Consider the following 21,026-nt stretch of genomic DNA (forward strand, 5'->3'; position numbering starts at 1 on the left):
AACGCTGACCGTATGAAATGGTACTTGAGCTGTATATGTTTAGTCTTGGAATGAAATGCAGAGTTCTTTGCAAGATGTATGGCACTTTGGTTGTCACTGTATAACTTGCCCAACTCCTACTTCTTACCCAATTCATCCAAAAACCTTTGTAACCAAATCATTTCTTTACTAGCCTTTATAGCAGCAACATACTCTGCTTCTGTTGTTGAGAGTGCAACAACACTTTGCAGTTTTTAGACCCAACTGACAGTTGTTCCACCTATAGTAAACACATACCCTGTTGTGCTTCTCTTTTTATCTTTATCACCCACCATATCTGCATCAACATATCCCTGTAGAGAAATGTTTGAACCACCAAAGCATAATGCTTGATTTGTGGTACCTCTCAAATACCTGAGAATCCACTTCACTGCCATCCAATGTTATTTTCCTGGATTGCTCATGTACCTTCTTACAACTCCCACTGCATGTGCAATATCAGGTCTTGTGCAGACCATTGCATACATTAAGTTTCCAACTGCTGATGCATATGGAACTTTAGACATATGAGCCATTTCTTCCCGAGTCTTGGGACACTCCTCCTTACTTAATTTGAAATGGTTAGCCAAAGGTATACTAACTGGTTTTGCATTTTGCATATTAAACCTTTTCAACACCTTTTCTATGTACTCACTTTGAGACAATGTTAATTTGTGATTCTTCCTGTCTCTAGTTATTCTCATACCAAGGATTTGTTTTGCAGCACCCAAATCCTTCATTGCAAATGAGTTTGCCAATTTTATTTTGAGCGCATTTATTTCTTGCATGTTAGAACCTACAACAAGCATGTCATCTAAATACAATAACAATATAATATAGTTTCCATCATTTTGCCTTTTGAGATAAACACAATGATCAAAGTGACATCTAGTATAACCTTGTTCAGACATAAACCTGTCAAATTTTAGATATCACTGCCTTGGAGCCTGTTTTAAGCCGTACAAGCTCTTCTTCAACCCACACACTAGTTTCTTCTTCCCTTTTACCTCATATCCTTTTGGCTGCAGCATATATATCTCTTCTTCCAAATCCCCATGGAGAAAGGTTGTCTTTACATCTAACTGCTCAAGATGCAAATCTTCAGCTGCTACTAGACTTAAAATAGTTCTGATTGAAGTCATTTTAACAATAGGAGAAAATATCTCATCAAAGTCTATACCCTTTTTCTATGCAAACCCTTTCACGACAAGTCTAACTTTATACCTTTTTCTACCTCCATCTTCTTCCTTCAACTTGTAAACCCATTTATTCTGCAATGTTGTTTTACTTGCAAGCAACCTGACTAAGTCCCAAGTCTAGTTATGTGCTAAGGAGTCCATCTCTTCTTTCATGGCTTTCTCCCACTTCTTCCTGGTTTCTACTTGCACTACTTCTTTATAACATTCCGGTTCACCAAAATCAGTCAACAATACATAATATAATGAAGAAGAGTATCGTTCAGGGGGTCTACTTATCCTGGTAGATCTTCTAACACCACTTTCAAGTGTTTGAGGTGCTTGTTGTTGTTGTGGTTGTTGTTATGGTTGTTGATCATTATGATTTTTAGGCACCATCACTTTTCTTGTGATCTCATCAAGCACTGTGTATTCTCTGTTTTCTTTTTCTTGTTTCTTTTCCTGCAGCTGATCCTTATACAAAACCTTTTCATTGAATATGACATCTCTGCTCCTAATGATTTTTTGTTTTTCATAATCATAAAAGCGATAACCAAAATCATTAACACCATATGCAATAAAGGTACATTTCTTTGATTTTGCCTTAAACTTTGTTCTATTTTCTTTATTAATGTGGACAAAGGCTTCACAACCAAAAGTCTTTAAAAAAGAGTAGTTTACTTTTTTACATGTCCATGCCTCCTCTGGAATACCACCATCCAAGGAACTTGAAGGCCCTCTGTTTATTAGATAAACAACAGTATCTACAACATCTGCCCAAAATTGTAAAGGCAATCCTGCATGCAATCTCATGCACCTTGCACGCTCCATGATTGTCCTATTCATCCTTTCTGACACACCATTTTCTTGTGGTGTTCCTGGAACTGTCTTCTCTCTACGAATTCCATTCTCTGAACAGTACCTATCAAACTCTTTGCTACAATATTCACCTCCATTTTTTGATCTGAGACACTTCAACCTTTTTCCTGTCTCATTTTCAACCAAAGCTTTCCATTTCTTGAAAGTATCAAATACATCAGATTTATTTCGAATACAATAAATCCAGGTTTTTCTGGTTGCATCATCAATAAAAGTAACATAATAGCGAGAGCCACCAAGAGATGATACCTAAGCAGGTCCCCGTACATATATATGCAGAAGCTCTAATTTTTCGCTCTTCTTTTCTTTCCCAACTCTAAGGAAACTGACTCTCTTCTATTTTCCATAAACACAATTCTCACAGAATATTAAATTAACATGCTTCAAACATGACAACAAATTTCTTGAGTGAAGAATCTAGATCCCCTTCTCACTCATGTGCCCAAGCCTATGATGCCACAATGTCGTATCTTTTCATGTAGAGGTTAAAGCATTAACAGAATTAGAAATACCATTTCATAAATACAATGTACCAACCTTTCCTCCTTTCACTATTACTAGGGATCCTTTAGTGACCTTCCAAGTTTTATCTGTGAAAGTAGTTATGCAACCTTCACCTCACAACTGCCCTGTTGAAATCATATTTTTCTTTAGATCTGGAACATGCCTTACCTCCTTCAATAGCCACTGATTTCCATTTTGTTGTTTTATGAAAATTGTACCCATTCCAATGATTTTTATAGGGTTTATAATCACCCAATCGAACCTGTCCAAAATCTCCTTGAACATAATCATAAAAATGTTTCCTATCAGGTGTGGCATGGAATGAGGCCCCTAAATCTACCACCCAAGCATCAATAATATTTTTTGATGAAAGAATCAAAGCATCTTGCAACACATCACCTGTTACATTCGCTTCATGATTATTTTCATGATGCACGTCTCCTTCTTTTCCCTTTCGAGACTTGCAGTCTTTCTTCAGGTGTCCTTTCTTCCCACATTTCCAGCACACTATCCCCGATCTAGACTTGGATCTGCCTTTTCTTGACTTACTGTGATATCCAGGGCTCTTTCCTCTTTCCATTTTTCTTCCCCTAGTCTTTGCAGTCAAAGCATTACCTGATGTCTCACCAGAGCTTTTCCGTCGCATTTCCTCGCTAAGGATTGCACCGACAACATCATCAAACTTTAAAGTACTAGACCCAGAGACAAAGTTACTAATGGCCATAACTAAACCATTCCACCTTTCTGGCAATGAGCACAGAAATAACAAAGCCCTAACTTCATCGTCAAAAGTTACCCCTATAGAACTTAACTGATTGGTAATTGTATTAAACTCATTTAAATGATCAGCAACAGATCCACCTTTTGATATCTTCATATTAAATAAACGCTTCATAAGAAATACCTTATTTGAGGCCGATGGTTTTTCATACAGTTTGACCAATGTTGACATTAAACCCTCTGTTGTCATTTCCTTTGAAATATTAAACGCTACCGACGCCGCTAGGCACAGCCGTATTGTTCCGAGAATATCCCATTTTGTGTTTGTCATACTCGTCGGCTTCTTTTTCTTTCTTCTCAATGGTTGCTACAAATCTCTCTGGTACAAATAATCTTCCATTTGCATCTTCCACAGCTGGAAGTTTTGGTCGTTAAATTTTTCGACCCTAAACCTACCATCTTCCACCATTGCTTCCACTCGAAACATGAACCCTTCTCTCCTACGAGTTTATCAGCCAAAAAAAGACCTTTGGCTCTGATACCAATTGTTAGAGAATTATATATTACAAAGCAATGGATCACATAAAATATTTCTGAAATATAAACACAGAAAATGCATAAAACAAGAGAGACACAGATATACGTGGTTCACCCAGTTTGGGCTACGTCCACGGAGAAACAGCCAGTCCTTGTTTTTATATTATCCAGCAAACTGAAGAGATATAACCTGCAGCAGATCCATTATAATTCCCTCCTCGCTCTCAATCTCCTCTCTCTTCCTCACTTAGAATACAGATATGCATAGACGCAATACAATTTCCTCATATATATAGCGAGGGGTTGCCTTCTAGGGAAAAAAACCCTAAATTAAACATGACTTCTACCGTCAGATCTCTGCCTAATGAACGACCCAGATTGAATACGAAATTGCAACATTTTACCAGGAAATTTTACATCTATTCTTCGCCTCGGGCGCACCAAAGGTCACAGCCACCCCGCCCTAGACCCCCCCTGCAGCGAATATTTTACGGGCGAACTGGGGTCCAATGCGGCGATACCTTTGAATACAGAAGATAATCAAGCTCCACACCCAAAAAAATCAAGGAAGCTTGTCGTTAAGGCATGTAAGCCCCAAGGTACGAGAGGGGGTTTCTAGATCAACTTCCTAGATGATGTGCTGAAGTTGATAAGAAGTGACCCATCATATGAGGGCCTATGACGCAAAACACATATCAAGTTTTGAAGAACAAAGTAGGAGTGATTTAGGATTAAATTAGGGATGGTCGATGCGATAGAAGGCTTTGAAAGACTGCAAAGTGATTTTAACTAAGGTTGAACTTCTCTTGAACATATTGACGACACAAAAATTAACTTGGAAGAATTTGAATCAAATTAAAACTAGAGACCAATATGAATACTTTCTTTGAGATATGATCAAAATGAGAGGCAAATGGATTTCCCAACCCAGACACAAAAAAACAACGGAGTGTCATGTTCAAGAGTGGCATATTCTCTTTTCAAATACAAATTATGAACTTTTCTTTCTAATTCCCCCCCATAATTACTGGAAAGAACCTCTTTATTTTTATACAAACTTGAGGAGGATAATGTATGCTTATCATATAATCTCATCCTTTGGATGAGTCCTTCAGAGTATTTTTAATGAACCTTAGGAAGGAGTGGCTCAGTCTCATCATGATTGATGAGTCCTACATTATTTACATGTTATGAGTCTAATGAATGTGTAACTCGACTTCATTTTCACGTTTAGAGAGTTGGAAAAAGAAATAAAAATGGAACTCCATAAGGTCACTTTTCCGTAAGTTTAGTCTCTTGAGGCCGAAAAAGTATAAAATAATATAAGAGAGAACTCATTTAATCATGATTGACTAAAGCATTCCTTCGGATCCTTTTACGAGTGTGAATGAAACAAGCTTGCTCGGCTAACTTTTCATATTTTGAGAAGCAAAAAAGGGCCTAAAGATAAGTCCAAGGGGTTCCTTTTTGACATAGTGTTAACAAGCCCGAAAAAGTGATAAAAGTAATTTCAACCTATTATTTGCACACTAAAGCCAAGAAATCATCAAATTCACTTGAAAATTGAATAAAAAGGCTTCAATTTTGACTAATTTAGGAAAAAATTGGTAAAATAATAATTAAAAATAACTTGATTTTCTATAAAAGGCCGAAAATTCATTTTATTTTTACCATTACAAAGCTGAAAAAGAAGCCATTTTTACCCTTGATTTTCTGGAGTAGATTGTGACCATTTCGGTGGACGATTTCAGGTGTTATTTCTTCTAGGTAAGAGTTCTTTCTCTCCTCTTCATTTTCACGGTTTAATTTTTCATTTTAAATAGATAATTTTTTGGATTTGAGCTCGTTAAGAAACTTAAGTTGCATTTCAGAATCATCATAGGTTTTCTCTTTGGGCCCACAATGATCATGGATCCAAAGAGAAAAGGTGCATTGACATTTCTTTGCTTTAAAAAACATGTTCGATGAGCAAAAAACGCATTAAAATTTTAAAAATTCTCATGAAATATCTTCAAGTTTTTTAAATGTTTCTAATCTAATATTTTTCCCTTTTTCTTTTAACAAAGTTCTAATCCATCATGGTGGTCAAATTGAGGGAAAGGGAGCATAAAACTGAAGAGTTCATAGCAACAAATTACCAAAGCACCATGTTGGCATTTCGAAGATGTGGATTGGCCAAATTCTTCCTAAATCCTAGCATGAGAACTTAGCTAGAACTCTTAGATTTCTTGGTAAGGGCATGGGATGTCAATGAGAAATGTTTTTAAATTGGTTCTCATTCCCTTTCAATTGAAATAGAGGAAATTTATTTTATGATTGGATTATCCAAGAGAGGAGCTAGGGTTTAGTTATCTAACCATCATGGTGGTGGTGAAACCAATGGTTATTATATTGTTGAGTATCGTTTACAAGGATATTATAAAGCAAGTAGTGGAAACATTGAGATCAAGGATGTGCAAGACATGCCCTTGGAAACTATTCTATTTACCATTACTTGAGTGGTCGAGATTGTAGCTCCTCATGTAGCCACAAAATATCAGATGTGATACGTCATTGAATGCATGAAGCCAAAGGTGTTTAATTGGCATGAGAAACTACTGATCAACATGAAAGAGCAGTTGACTAGGTGAAAGACAGGTTCGTTGAAGCAGTTTGGGTATGGTTCTATTCTAGTATCTTTTTTTCTAGAAAGGGTACCATTGTTCCAATATTAGAAAGTAGATGTGGATCCTCCTGAGCCAAGAGATCCACACATGAGGAGATGGGTTGACCTAAGGCCTTGCCATGGTGGCGGCCAAATGATGCCATTCGCTCGTCCTTTATTTAGATGGCCTCAATGACATGTCATCATGATTGAGGATTATCCTAACGCAGGCACTAATTTCTCAGGAGATTTGGATTTAGTCCTCCCACTAAGCATGTGGTGGGGCGAGTAAAGTAAAAACATTTTTTTTTAGTGAATCAAGACTGGAAACTGATTATTATGTATATTTTGGATTAGTGATACTAGCTCGAATGTCCCCTACCCAATGATGGGGCCAACAATAGGTAGATATTAGAGAACATAACTTAGAGGCTATTGACACACTTGCAGAGTTGGAGCGAAACCTGGAGGGACTTACCTAGGGTATTCTAGACTCTAGAGTTGATGATGTATCACTTCGCTACCAGAGGGATACAGTGGGTGTGCCTACATAACCAAGTCGGTTACTCAAACGTGTTGTTAGGGGCATAGTTTGTTATCATGAGTATCGTGCCTAGGGTTTAGGAATTTTAGGCTGGTTTTTAATATTTTGATGTTGATCAACATGATAAAGACTTAAAATATTGATGTGCCTTGAACATGTTTTGATGTATAAAATATTTTGAAAACTTATCTACATGGATCTATCTATTTTTATTTGAGTTATTTACAGTGTATGCATGTTATGGATTCTTTTATAAATTGCACAAATGTATATCTAAAACGTAATTTTCTAATGCACCTATCAATGTATTTAGATTTCTTGGAATGTGTTGATATTCAATGTAATCAAAATTCTTTTCCAAGAGACAAACTCTTAAAACAATTCTTAATATTGATGGAATTTTAATGGAATATACCCTACTTAGTTGTAGAACCATGAGTTGACAGTAAAGTCTAACAATCAACCTACGAATACCAAAAGTGATGGCATCAGATATTAGCTCAATTTCCGCACTATACTTTGAAATGCTTTTAGTTGTACAACCCAAACATATCCCATGCAAACTCGCTAACTCATCATTAGACTTGAAAATTTCCCAAGCAGAAGATGAAAGGTTTTGACTATTATGGCTAGCACCATCAGTAAATCTAATATAAGGTAAATAATTCATTGACATTTTCAAACCAAGTGAAACACAATATAAGTAGCGAATATAAAAAAACATTCACAAAAAGAACATGCAACATACCAAAAATCAAAAGTACAAATATGTACAAAGTGCCCATGCAAAATCCTAAGCATAGTACTTTTCCAGATAGATCCCATTGTTGGGCTCAGATAAGGGGATTCTGTAACACCCTCCTTCCACATCTACCCAAGCAACCGGCTAGTCGGAGTAAACATGCGATGAGAGGACACTATGATATGATTCGACCTCCTAAGTCATGTTAAGGAAGTGGAACCGATGGAAACACACCACACAAACATTAATCATCAGCTATAGGACCCTTAGGAACCAATCCAATACTTTAGACAACTTGCCTTGGGGTATATGCATGAGTGCGACCAAAAACCCAAAGTCGCTCTCACAAGCTTGCCTACTAGCAACCAGAGACCAAAACTATCAGTGATATGCTAGCGACTCCAGGATTTGAGCCACTTTTTCAGGCCCAGTGCCCAGGTCACTGCCTAGAATTGAACCATCTCTTCATATCAGTAAAATAACATAGAAGTGACAATACTAAAGCAAATACTTGTTCAAGACCTTGACTGGACCCCTACTAGCCATGACAGGAATTCATCAAACATATTGCAAATGTGTAATCTACCAGCGTAATTAATAGTTCTAAGCATAGGGGTCTCATACTTAGCTGAGAATCGCTAAGAACCATTGATGCCTCAACACATCAACTACCATTCCATCCATTAGGTCATAGATACATTGATCATTCAATTAAAAGTAAAAACATGATGAGAGCCACACATGGCTATTGTCATAAAATGCATACATAACCAGAATAACAGTAGCATAAATACTCACAAAAGTACAACCTTATAGACCACATATAATCCATCAAAATGCTCATAGAAATACAAGGAGAAATACCCTTTCATTAATGATGCAAAATCCAAACCCAGGATGGGACTTCCATGTTCCACTCGACTATAGAATGGCTAAGACAAATCTCTCTTCATCCATTCACACTCATGCCATATTCCAAGCATGAATGCGGGATCTCATAGAACACATCAATAAAAACCCATATAGGGCTTCCAGAGGCCATCCACCTCAACCCATCAAATGATGACTCCACCTCATGGTCAAACATCACAAAACCATCATCACATTGGTCTCTATCCAAGCCTTTCAGAGCTTCACGGTGTTTGTCCAACCAAGTCTCTAGGACTAGTAACTCAACCCATAGCTTTTACCAGACTCCAGAACGTTTGTCCAACCAAGGCTCCAGGACTGGTAACTCAACCCAAGTTGTTACACGGCTCCAGAGCATTTGTCCAACCAAGGATCCAATACTAGTAACTCAACCCAAGCTAAGGAAACATGAGAACCAACAAAAAACACAACAATGAAAATAAACCCACAATCACCATCTCTATTCAGAAATGGCAAGGCTAAAAAATCCACGGTAAATCTAGGCCATCCTCCATGCCAATGACAAATAAAAACCAAAAATCCACATGCATATGCATGCATGCCAAAAATAGTGAAGGAAACATACGTGCAACTCATTACTTGCAAGAAAATATGATGTAGTTGTTGATCTCGATGCCTTCTTTCACTTTCCTGCTCTTCATTTGCCTCCTTGCTCCAAGAATCCAAGTATGCCACACCCTCCAAGAGTGCTCCAAGAAAACTCTAAGTCTCCAAGAGTATGAGAGAGAGAGAGACTAATGAGAGAGCTCCAAAACTAATCTGACAAAAGGTTACCAACTAATCCTCAGAAGCGTTTTTATGAATAAGGCCTCTATTTTCTTCATTTTCCATTATTTTTCTTCAATTTCCTCTTCACATGCAACCTGTGACCTTTCACCTCCCTTTTCTCGTAATTTCCATTATTTTCATAAATAAATGTGCCAAGTATGCAATTTTTCCTTTCCAAAGACTTAGCCATTGCCTTTGCCAATTTCCTTAGCCATAACCAATCACAGGTGATCCCCATCACTAGGATTTTTCCCAACATTCAGCTTGGAATAAGTGTCCCATCATCCGTGATTATTTTTTTCTTTTATTACATGGAATTTTCACCAGGGCTGTTACAGATTCCATCATAATCTACAAGGTCATAGGCACCTTTTTCAAGTGCATGTTTGAAAATGTAAGGGCCATGCCACATAGGTTTGAATTTACCAGCCCCTATCTTATCTTGTTCTTCATCATATAACAAGACCAAGTCACCTTCAAAAAAGACTTGAGGATTAATGGTTTGGTAAAAATGTGCCTTAATACATTTCTTATGAGCCTCATTAGCCATAATGGCATCTCGACGAGTCTCATCTAGACGTGCTAAGTATTAAAAACACTCTTCCTTGGCATAAGTAGCAGGGAGTAATTCGATAGCTAGTTTAAGTGATGGAATTTCACACTCAATAGGTAACACAGCTTCCAGACCATATATAAGTTGAAAGGGTGTAAATATAGTTGGTATTTTCACTGAGGTGCATTATTACCATAATGCTAAAAAAAATATAATATACTAAGTCCTCTTATGAATTCCTATCATCTATTGAAGCATATTAGTCAAAACTCCGTTCACGTCTTCTACTTGGCCATTGGCTTGCGAATTGATAGAGAGTTAAGATATCATGATGTAGACCCAACTTGGAAGTTAGCTTCAACATCATAAATTTTCAAAAATGGGTGCCATAGTTAGTGGAAATGGCTTGCGGGTCACTGAATCTGGGGATTACATGATTGAATATGAATAGGGCAGCAATTTTACCATTAGATATCATTTTGGGATTCAACTGCGTTAAGTAAGTCATTCATCTATGACTATTTTCATGAGAGGTAGTTGTAACTGACTAATTTCTCATGATTTTTGAATAGTCCACTTATCTTCATGAGAGGTAGTTGTAACTAACTAATTTCTCATGATTTTTGCATAGTCCACTTAGCTAGTATTTAAGAACAATATACCATTGTTCTTAAATGTAGGCATCGTTTCAGCCCATTTTGTAAAACAATCCACTGCAATGATAATATACCCATGTCCATTGGCTGAGTGAAGGTTACATGTCATGAAATAAATGCCCCATTTTTCAAAGGTATCAGTGGTAACTACTGGATGAAGAGCAGTAGGAGGAGTGCACTTTTTCATGTTGTATATTTGAAAAGCATGACATTTTTAGATCGCAAGAATATGGTCTATGAACATGGAAGGCCAAAAATATTCAGCGTGCAAGATTTTTTAAGTAGTGACATACTGTTGAGTCTTGAAAATGTCATTCATTTCCATTACACTTTCACTATTATGTCCATTATATCACCTCCATTTCACCTACATTTCACTGCTATGTCACCACATTCATCCCACTTTCATTATCATTGGGCTACCTTTATGTTTTTCCAATATTTATTATTTCTAAGCCTTTTAAGTGAATTTGTGGTTAAACATTAGAAAATAATGTGCATATGCTTATACCTAACAAATGGGTTGAGTTTGTTGACATGTGTAGGTTGCAAGGAGACTTCTAGAAGACCCTTATGTGGCACTCTAAGGCCAAATTCGAATTTGGTTGGAAAGAATCATGGGATCATGAGGATATGTGTCACATCTCCTAATTGTATTGTAACTCTAAAAGACATGTGTCTTATTAGTTCCTATTTTGATTAGGACTCTATAGGTAGAGGGAGAGATTCATGGATTATCATTAATGAGATGGCTCTCACCTTTTTGTATAAATAGGAGGTCTCTCTCCTTCATTAGTTAGTCTCTCTTTGGTCTTTCCTTTAGTCTTTTCTTAGTCCTTTTAGTTTGTTAGTCCCATGGCTTTTGAAAGCTTTGGAGAGCTTTGTTGTACTTTGCACTTTTGAAGAAATTGAATAAAGCTTTGATGTTCTCAACATGGAAGGAGATGTGAAGTAGATGTCATGGAGCATATTAGGATGTAAGTAGATTAGATTTCATTTTGTAAATATTGCTTTGTAGAATGTAAGGTAGATTAGATTTTCATTCATGCAATTTTAATTTATGCAAGTGTGTTTAATTTTGCTTTGATTTCATAGGTAGAAGGGGGCCCCTGCCTTGTACAGTTTGAATTACTGCATTTTATTTTCTCCCGGGATTGTGTGTCTTTGTTGTATTTGCTTTATATCTGATGGTATTTTCAGTTGACAGATTCAAAGTTGCTGCCTTTACTTTGATTTTCTAGCTTACTTTTAGTTTAGTTTTACAAGTTGTATGCTAACTAATTTATGGTCTCTTTATCATGAATTATTTATCTTTAAGAGAACCGAATACTAATGAATTGCAGCTTGTTTTGAAGTAGTCTTGGCTTGTAGCACTAATTCTTTTTCCACTTGTTACACATAATCATGTATGTAGGAAGCAGTATGATGGAAAAGGCATAGTAGTGTTATAATTTGTCATTTAGAGTTTTTATCATTTCTTGGAATTGTCTTTAGCTACTTCCTAATCGTGTTTTACACAGTACTATGTGGTAGAAGCAGGGAGTTAGGAAGAGATAACCATTATCATCAGTCCTTGAAGTGATTTTCTTATTTCTTTTATTTGTAGCAGCATGAATGGTGTCTAGTGCCATTAGAAAGTGGTTTTTATGCTTTGCTTTCAGTTTCATTTCAAGTTATTCCTTTCAAGCTCTTTCTTTGCAAGTTTAAAATTTGATTACTTTCTAGACTTATTTCTAACTACTTCTTAATCGTGTTTAACATAGTACTATATGTTGAAGCAGGGAGTTAGGAAGAGTTGAACATTATAACTGGTCTTTAAAGTGGTTTTTCTTACTTGTCACCTTAGAGCTTGATTACTTTTTGGACTTATTTCTAATCATGCTTAACATAGTACTATATGTTGAAAGCAGAAGGTTAGGAAGAGTTGAACATTATAACTTTATAAAACAACGAAGTAAGAAAGAGGTTAACTAAGCACATATAGTGCACCACACTTCATCAGTTTACGATGACCCGGGTTGACAATTAATGACATCAATTTAGAAACACTAAATTGACTAAACACATACCCTAACATATGACCACCATACTTCCCAGAGTGACAATCATTCAAAACTTTCTTAGCTTCTTCATGTGCTAAACATCGTCGAAAAATTGCATTGGCACCACAATGATAAAGAGTATCACCAACAATGGTATATTGTTGGGATTGGTACTGAATTTGGTGACGTTCAGTATGATATAACTCATGCCGAAAAGTTTGAACTAATAAGAAATAGAGATTCATCTGGAATAGAATCTTCTACCACCATTTCCATTTCAGTGTAGGGAAGGTCACAGATTAATTTGGAAAATGTTAGGTCCCTATACTACTAGTGTAACCCCTTATTGTTATTAGTACAACCCCCTTATCATATTGTTGTGCCCATATAGTCCCCAAATTGTTATTATTGTGCTCCATAGAAGCCCACTATTGTTATTATTGTGCCCTTACATTATTATTGTTATGTCGGCTCTGATTATATTATGACCCCTTAGACTCCTATATATAGAAAGGAGGTCTTATCATTTGTATCATCAAAGAATCATTCATTTGTGTAATGTAAAGGAGGTTCCCCCCTCGAAGAGGCTGAATTCTATGGCGTTGATCTATCTTTTCTATCTTTTTGTGAGCTGGTTTCATAACAAAAAACAAGTGATTTCTTATATTTGGATTTCATGAATTCCTAATCAAATTCTTGGAGAATCACAATCCAATTGGGATACTTTCCCCTAAGTAATTTTTGAGTAATAATATACTTCATGGGGTTACAATCAGAAACCACTGTGGTTTTGCATAACAATATATAGTGACGAATTCTTTGGACAACTTGAACAGTTTCCAAGGCCAACTTTCCCAAATGTGAGTATTTGATTTTGGAAGTGGTAAGGTTCTGACTTAGATAATAAATCACATATTCATTGCTCGAATCATCTTCTTCAACCAGTACCATAGTAATAGTGTCGTCTGACGCAGATAAATACAATAACCCTAATGATAATTAGGGGGATGTAGTAAAGGTGTATGAGTTAACACATGCTTTAAGGAATTAAAAGTTTTTTTATTGATATCATCCCAAATGAAAGGGATCCCTTTTCTCAACAATTAGGTAAAACTGTTAGTAAGTTCAACATAGTTCGAAATGAAATGATGTAAAAAGTTTGCTTTCCCTTGCAAACTCTAAAGTTGGTGTAAATGAGAAAGAGGAAGCAAATTTAGAATAGCCTCTACATTGAGTGGATCGATACGAATGTCATGCTTGGAAATAGTAAATCCCAGTAAACGATCGGATTCCACAAAAACAAAAACACATTTATGTGGATTGAAATGAATATTTTGGTGTTGACATCAGAGAAATATTTCTTGTAAATGTATCAGATGATCTTGATGCTTCATAGAATATGCAGGTAAATCATCAAGATATAGCTTTATAGTATGTTTAATATCATGAAAAGCATAAGACATAGCTCTCTGAAAGGTGGCACAGACGTTCCTAAGTCCAAATGGAAGCTTCTTATAGGCAAAAGTTTCCCAAGGAAAAATAAAAGTGTTTTTATGTTCATCTACAGGGAGTATGTTAATTTGACTATAGCTATAAAATTCATCCATGAATGAAAATATTTCATTCCCTACACAATCATCTACTATCTGGTCAATGTAATGGGTTGGATAGTTATCTTTTGAGCAATCCCTATTCATATCCATATAATAAACACATACTCAAATAGTTCCTTACTTCCTTGTAACTGGAATGATGTTTGAAACCTAGTCAATCAAAGGAACGGGATAAATGAAACCAACTTTCAGAAGTTTTTCAACTTCAACTTTGATGGCAACAACTTTCCTTGGATATAATAGATGTAGTCTTTGCGGAACAGGCTTAGCATCAGGGTAAGTCTTAATTTCATGAATAATGATTCGTGGGTCAATTCATGGAAGTTATTCATAGGTCCAAGTGAAAATGTCATGAAATTATTGGAATATGGCCTTATATGTTTGAATTTCTTCAAGAGAGCGTGAGGCACCTATATGAATGTTTTCTGTAATTCCAGGTTTTACCGAGATATCGATTGGAATAGTTGTAGATACATTCCCAAAATTCTTTTCATATGTAGACTTGTAAATTGATATAGGAAATTCATGGTTATCAATTATCTAAGGTAAAAACATAGTACTAAATTTGTTCTCAATGGTTCGAGGTTAGGAAGAAAGGAGGAATTATGATGATTATCGGCACAAGACATCTCTTCGATATGCATAATGATTTCATCTATACGAAAAACATCATATAAAGGATTAGGAGATGAAACAAATATCAACCAATATCATCGAGAATACTCATCGATAATCGTGTTCACTCGGTCATTTGGTTCAAAAGGGGTCGCAGAGGCCAAGTGGATAGCTTCATAAGTTGATTCAATTGGGTTAAGTGGCATTCATTCGTTGTAGCTTGTCAATTTTGATTGAGTAGGAACTATCCAAGGATCATATGATCCAATGCTCGATGAAACCATATTGACTAAGGCAACTATTGGAGAAAATTTGGTGGAGGGAGCGAAAAGTTCCCATTAGTGATGAATATTTAAGTAAACCCACACCAACATTTTCATAAGAAACAGATGTTTTACCTACAAAATGTACACTACCAGTGGTACATGAAACGGAAGAATTAAAGGAAAGTTGGTCTATAGTAACTATTTTCCCTTGGTGAGGAAATTGTAACACACAAAAGAGTGATGAAACCATTGCTGACATTGCGTAAGTCTAGCTTGGACCTAGTAAAATGTTATAGTCAAGTTGTGCATCGACGACTTCTACTTCGATAATAACCATGGCTCCTCAAGAAAGGGTGAGGGAAACTTGAGAGATCATTGTTAGGCATAAGATGACGTGTAACAACTTTTAGAGAACACACCTGAGCATATACAACAAGAAGTACACCAAGCGACAATTGATCCCACACATGAGAAATCAACATACGAATAAGGAAATTATTTCCTCAGTGACCAAGTGGCACCTAGATCTGGATCACACTCATGGTTTAAATAATCAATACCTTTGGGAAATTGAATTACATTGGCACAAAAAAATTGATTTCTAAGGCCATGGAAAACAAGGAGGATACCAAAAACAAACTCTCTCTTCAGCTCGGTGCAATCTAAGTGGAGAATTGAGCAATGTCTCTAGAACATAGGGACTTGCCTCTCTGGCTTGTGAGGACTGAAGCTCTTCATTCAAAAGGAAAAGGCCTAACATTTCGAAACACATCCACGACACTGCTAAATGTGTCAACTTCTACATGAAAACTACATGGTTTCCATTTTGATTACATCAGTTTACTTCCCTCTGATGATCAACTTATATAGCTCAAGCCTTTAAAGAAGCTATGCTACTATTTGTTGATTATATGTTTCTCGCAATGCATGTTATATCTAGGAAAACTTCCCAAACTTGTTTTATATATAGTTTTATTCAACAGAATGTAAAATTTTGGACAAAATATGTATTCCTCCATTGATGGCCTATTTTCCCAAGAGGCAGACTGCAACTGGAAATCATATGATGTATATGTTATTTTAATTGATAAATAGATTACTAAATCTTACCAAAAGACATGAATTAGACACATAATACAATTTTTGAGAATTTTACCATATTAACAATCATTTGAGTCATATTCTAAAGTATATATGGCCATGTTTCAAGGTTTCTAAACCTTTCCTCAAAATGGATGCTGAAATTTATATGTAGTGTACGTACAACAATGTAAACTTGGAAAAGGAATTGAGAATAGTCGCTGTGATGCTTCTACATTGTATAAAAGGATATAGTAATTAACCAACAAAGAAGAAGAGTTGTTCTCTATGAATTACACTAATTCAAAGATCATGTCAAACTAAATAAGGGATAGAGATGTTGTAATGCAATAAGTCCCTGCCTTCGTGGATGGAGTGAGCGAGGTGCTTTCCTTTGGTGTTGATCTATGAGTCATCCCAAATTTTTAGGTGTTAATAGTCTCTATGAGATTTCTCGATGTATGGATACTCTCCTAATGGATACCAAGATGAAGATCTTCATGTAACTACCAATGAATCTAACAAATAAGTGCACATTTGTGTTGGTGTTTATGACACAGGTTGAAAATAGTTATAAGTGGATTTACAATGAACATGGTGAGAAAGTGTGAAAAGCCTACAAATCATTCGATTGTAGTTTTCTTAGACATTTTAAAGGTTAGTATATTGGCATTTGATAATCATCAATTTAAATCATTATATCTAACTGTTATCACCCCAAGAAACTCTCCTAGGTTGTATATCAGAGATGCTCAGGAACATTACAAACTCAACAAAAATGTTGGAAAATGGTGGATGAATGGAAGGAATGATGCATATTCAAGCCAGATAACCACTTCTACTATGCTTAACCCCAGACATGGGTGAACACCCCCAGACTACAAGGCTTTAAACCACCAATTACTCACAGTTTGAGGAACAGGTGAAGATGGAGAATACTGACCACACCAGCAGATGCACAAAACCCTATGATGGTTGGCTGCAACTAGTAGAAAGGTCTATAAATCTATTTTCTAATGCATATACAGGATGATAGCTCTCTGGTACCAAGAAAATAGAAACCTGCATACACCTTCAATAATACAAACTAGATTCTAACACAGAGGTGGGATGACGGCCCCTATAATGCTAAACATCAAGAGCACATGAAAAATGCATAACAGGCACAACCTGGAACAAAGAAGACATGGAAAGTGAGCAATTAACAGCAAAAGAAGCTTGCATAAGCTGAAAATTAAGACCAGACGTTGCAGGTATCATAGTAGTTACAGTCTCCAGAAGTTGAACTTTACATCAAAATAACATTCATCAACCCTCATTACATCTTGTTTTTGGGTATATATAGAGTTTGTTTACAAAATTGCTCTGCTGTTCTATGCGTGGAGGGGTCATAATGGACCACCAACCACATTTACAATCTAATATGGGTCTCTTCTACAAACTCTGTGTTTTAATAAATCAATTTGACACTCACTGGTACTTTGATGTCCTTCTTGAATAGGTGGAGTATTGTTTGAATAAATTTCAATAACTGTTGTAGGCATTGAACTGCTCGAGGATCGTCCTTTCTTTCTCGGCCATGCTACTATTTGAATGTGGTAGCTGAGGATTTAATGCGCAGAGTGTTGGATCATGGCCTCCTTCCTCCTTCGGGTGCACAGGACAGGCCAAAAAAAAAAAAAACCGTATGGAAAATGAACGAGGACCTGGGAATGAATATTAGCCGTTGGATGGCTCAGACGGACGGCCGAGATCTCTTGGCAGGCAGCGTCGGGAAGAAACGAAGGCACAATTGATTGTAAGCCATCAGATCTGGCATATGGACGGTGGAGATCGGATTATGCGGGCTATCGGAAGGAAAAGCGAATGGAGGATCGTGGGCCATCTGATCGCGGTCGAGCAGATCCAATGGCTATCCAGCGGCAAAGATGTGAGAGTGTTAGCGAGTGGGGACTGTACGAGTAAGCGGTAAGTGGTTTCCCCGCACTGCTTCGAGAGGGCAGGCAGTATCTGTATGCAGGGGTGCAAGAACGTTCCATGAGCGACGCGTGGCAAGTAGGTCCAGCGGGAAACCGCTTTCCCCGTGTGCTATCGCGCATGCAGGTTACGAGAGTGGGTGTTGTGGACGTCGTCAGATCGTGTGGGAGACGATCGGACAGTGAAGAACAGGCATGCAGGTTATGGGCGCGTGGGACTGTCAGATCAAGTGATGTGCAATCGATGGTGGAGGTTAAGGCGGAGGGTTAAAATCATGTGCTTTTTTAACTGAAGTGATGGGGGAAAAGACTTGCGAAAGGCACTCGGTCGAGTTATCGGGTTATATGATATTTAGACTCAGCACCTGGGGGCTTGGGGAATATGGGTTTATAGAGGGTTTTGATAGGAAAACAAGGATAACCGGGGGGTTATGAGAGTAAGAGGAAAATAAGGAGAAGAAGAAAACAGGCTGCTGCGAGCTCTTTTCTAAATTCCGCAGCCCGACCAAGCTGTCTTTGACCCTCAAAATTTGACTTATATAGCAGCGCTAACACTGGCTCCTTTGTGGGGATGAGATCCTCCCTGTGAGGTCTCAAGAACCTGCAGATCAATGCCTTTCCAGTTGAAAGCAAATTAACCAAAATTCCTAGTGTTAAATTGGACATGGATATACTTTGCCTACACAAAACTGATAAAAACAAAATATTTACAACTTTTAAGGTCAAAGACCTTAAACAACATAATTTTTCAGAAAACGCCCATTAACTGGGCCATCAAAAACTGCTTCTCCTCCCATACTTTTCAGTATGAAGGTGTTGTTCCCTTGAATCTAAGAAATGATGAAAGGCCCTGTCCAGAAAGTCTCAAATTTTCCATGGTTGCCTTTCTTTTCTTTTAGTGCATCCCATTTCAAAACCAAGTCACCAACCTGAAAATTGTCTGTTTTTGCCTTCTTGTCAAAGGCTTCCTTGATCTTTTTCTGATGTGCTGCAACCTTTTCAACCAGCTATTCTCTAATCTGATGTAACTCTGCCAAATCAGTGATTCTCTTTGCCATTTCTTCTTCCTCATTCTGCTCTTCTTGAAGGAATTTTGCCACAGGGAGAGTTAACTGAATGGGAACTACAACATTAGTGTCATATACCAGCTTAAAAGGAGAATTCCCTGTGGATTTTTTAATGGTCACCCTGTCAGCCCACATTGCATACTTGAGCTTAGAATCCCAATTCTTTTTATTGTCCTATAACAGCTTCTTAATTATCCTTATCAGGCTTTTATTAGATGATTCTGCCAGACCATTTCCTTGTGGATAATATGAGGTGGAATGAACCAGTTTAATACCCATTGAATCACAAATTTCCACCAATTCTTTTGCCCTGAAGGTTGCTACATTATCTGTGACTAGTTTATGTGGACAACCAAATCTGCTGAAGATATTCTCTGTCAAAAACTTCATGACCACATTATGATCAGCCTTCCTTATAGGGACTGCTTCAATCCACTTAGTGAAATAATCAATGGCTACTAATATCCATCTGTGCTGGCCGCTGGAATGTGGATTGATTTCTCCAATGAAATCCAAGCCCTACTATTGAAAAGGTCCTTTTGCAAGTATTGGTTTTAAGGGCAGGGACTTCAACTACTGCTTTCCTTCAAATCTTTGGCACCTGTCACAAGATTTAACAAATGAAAATATATCAAAAAATAAGGAGGGCTAGTAATACCCAGCTCTGAGGATCTTGCGGGCCGTGGCCTTCCAATAATGGTGACCCCAACGCATGATGGAATGAAATTGCTACATGACTTCTATTGACTATTCTTTGTCCAGACACCTCAAAAGCACTCCAGATGGATCCCTCCAGTAGAGCAGATTTTCATTGATGAAATATTTAGCTGCCCTAAGCTTTATAGTTCTGGCTTGACATTGAGTAAATCCTGAAGGGATTTCTAGCTTCAGCAAGAAATTAATTATTGCAGAATACCAATCACAAGAAGCTAGATTCTCGGCCACTGAATGCTTTCTATCTGGTTCAGTTGTTTCCTCTTCTTTATCTGTCTGACCAATTTCTGTAAGTGTGCACAGGGAATCAATATCCAATGATCTGCAATTTTCTTCAGCTAACAACCTGGCAAGACCTTGATCTCTGACAAGTTTGGTGGGCTTCAGTTCTATATTAAATTCTATGATATTTGCAATCCATTTTTCCCTTCTTCCATTAACATCAGGTTGTGTTAGGACATCTTTTATTGCAACAGAGGGTACATATGCAATTATCTTGGAATGCAGGATATAAACTCTAAAAGCTTTCAAAGATTTGATAAGGGCATATGCTTGTTTTTCAATAATATCATACCTCTATTCAGCATCCCTCAAGTTCTTGCTGAAAAATGCTACTGGATGTTCTGAACCTTCTTCATATGCCTGCAATAAAACTGCTGCAATGGTGTCTTCAGAGGCAAATGAAAATATATGGAACTCCTTGCTTTAATCTGGGCTGCTTAGAGTAGGAGCTTCCATAATGGCCTTTTTAATGGACTCAAATGATTTTCTTGCTGCATCAGTCCATTTGACCTTTGACCCTTTCTTCAACATGGAGGTAACATGCTTCACCAGTTCTGCAAAATTTGATATAAACCTCCTCACAAAATTAATTTTTCCCAAAAAGGATTGGATATCTTTCTTTGACCTCGGGACAGATAGGGTCTGTATTGCTTTTACTCTTTCTGGGCCAATTCGGACACCTGCAACAGAAACAACATGTC

Source organism: Pinus tabuliformis, chromosome 4_1 (assembly GCF_031772625.1).
Source record: "Pinus tabuliformis cultivar Carrire ecotype Pingquan chromosome 4_1, CPIR1, whole genome shotgun sequence".
NCBI lineage: Eukaryota > Viridiplantae > Streptophyta > Pinopsida > Pinales > Pinaceae > Pinus > Pinus tabuliformis.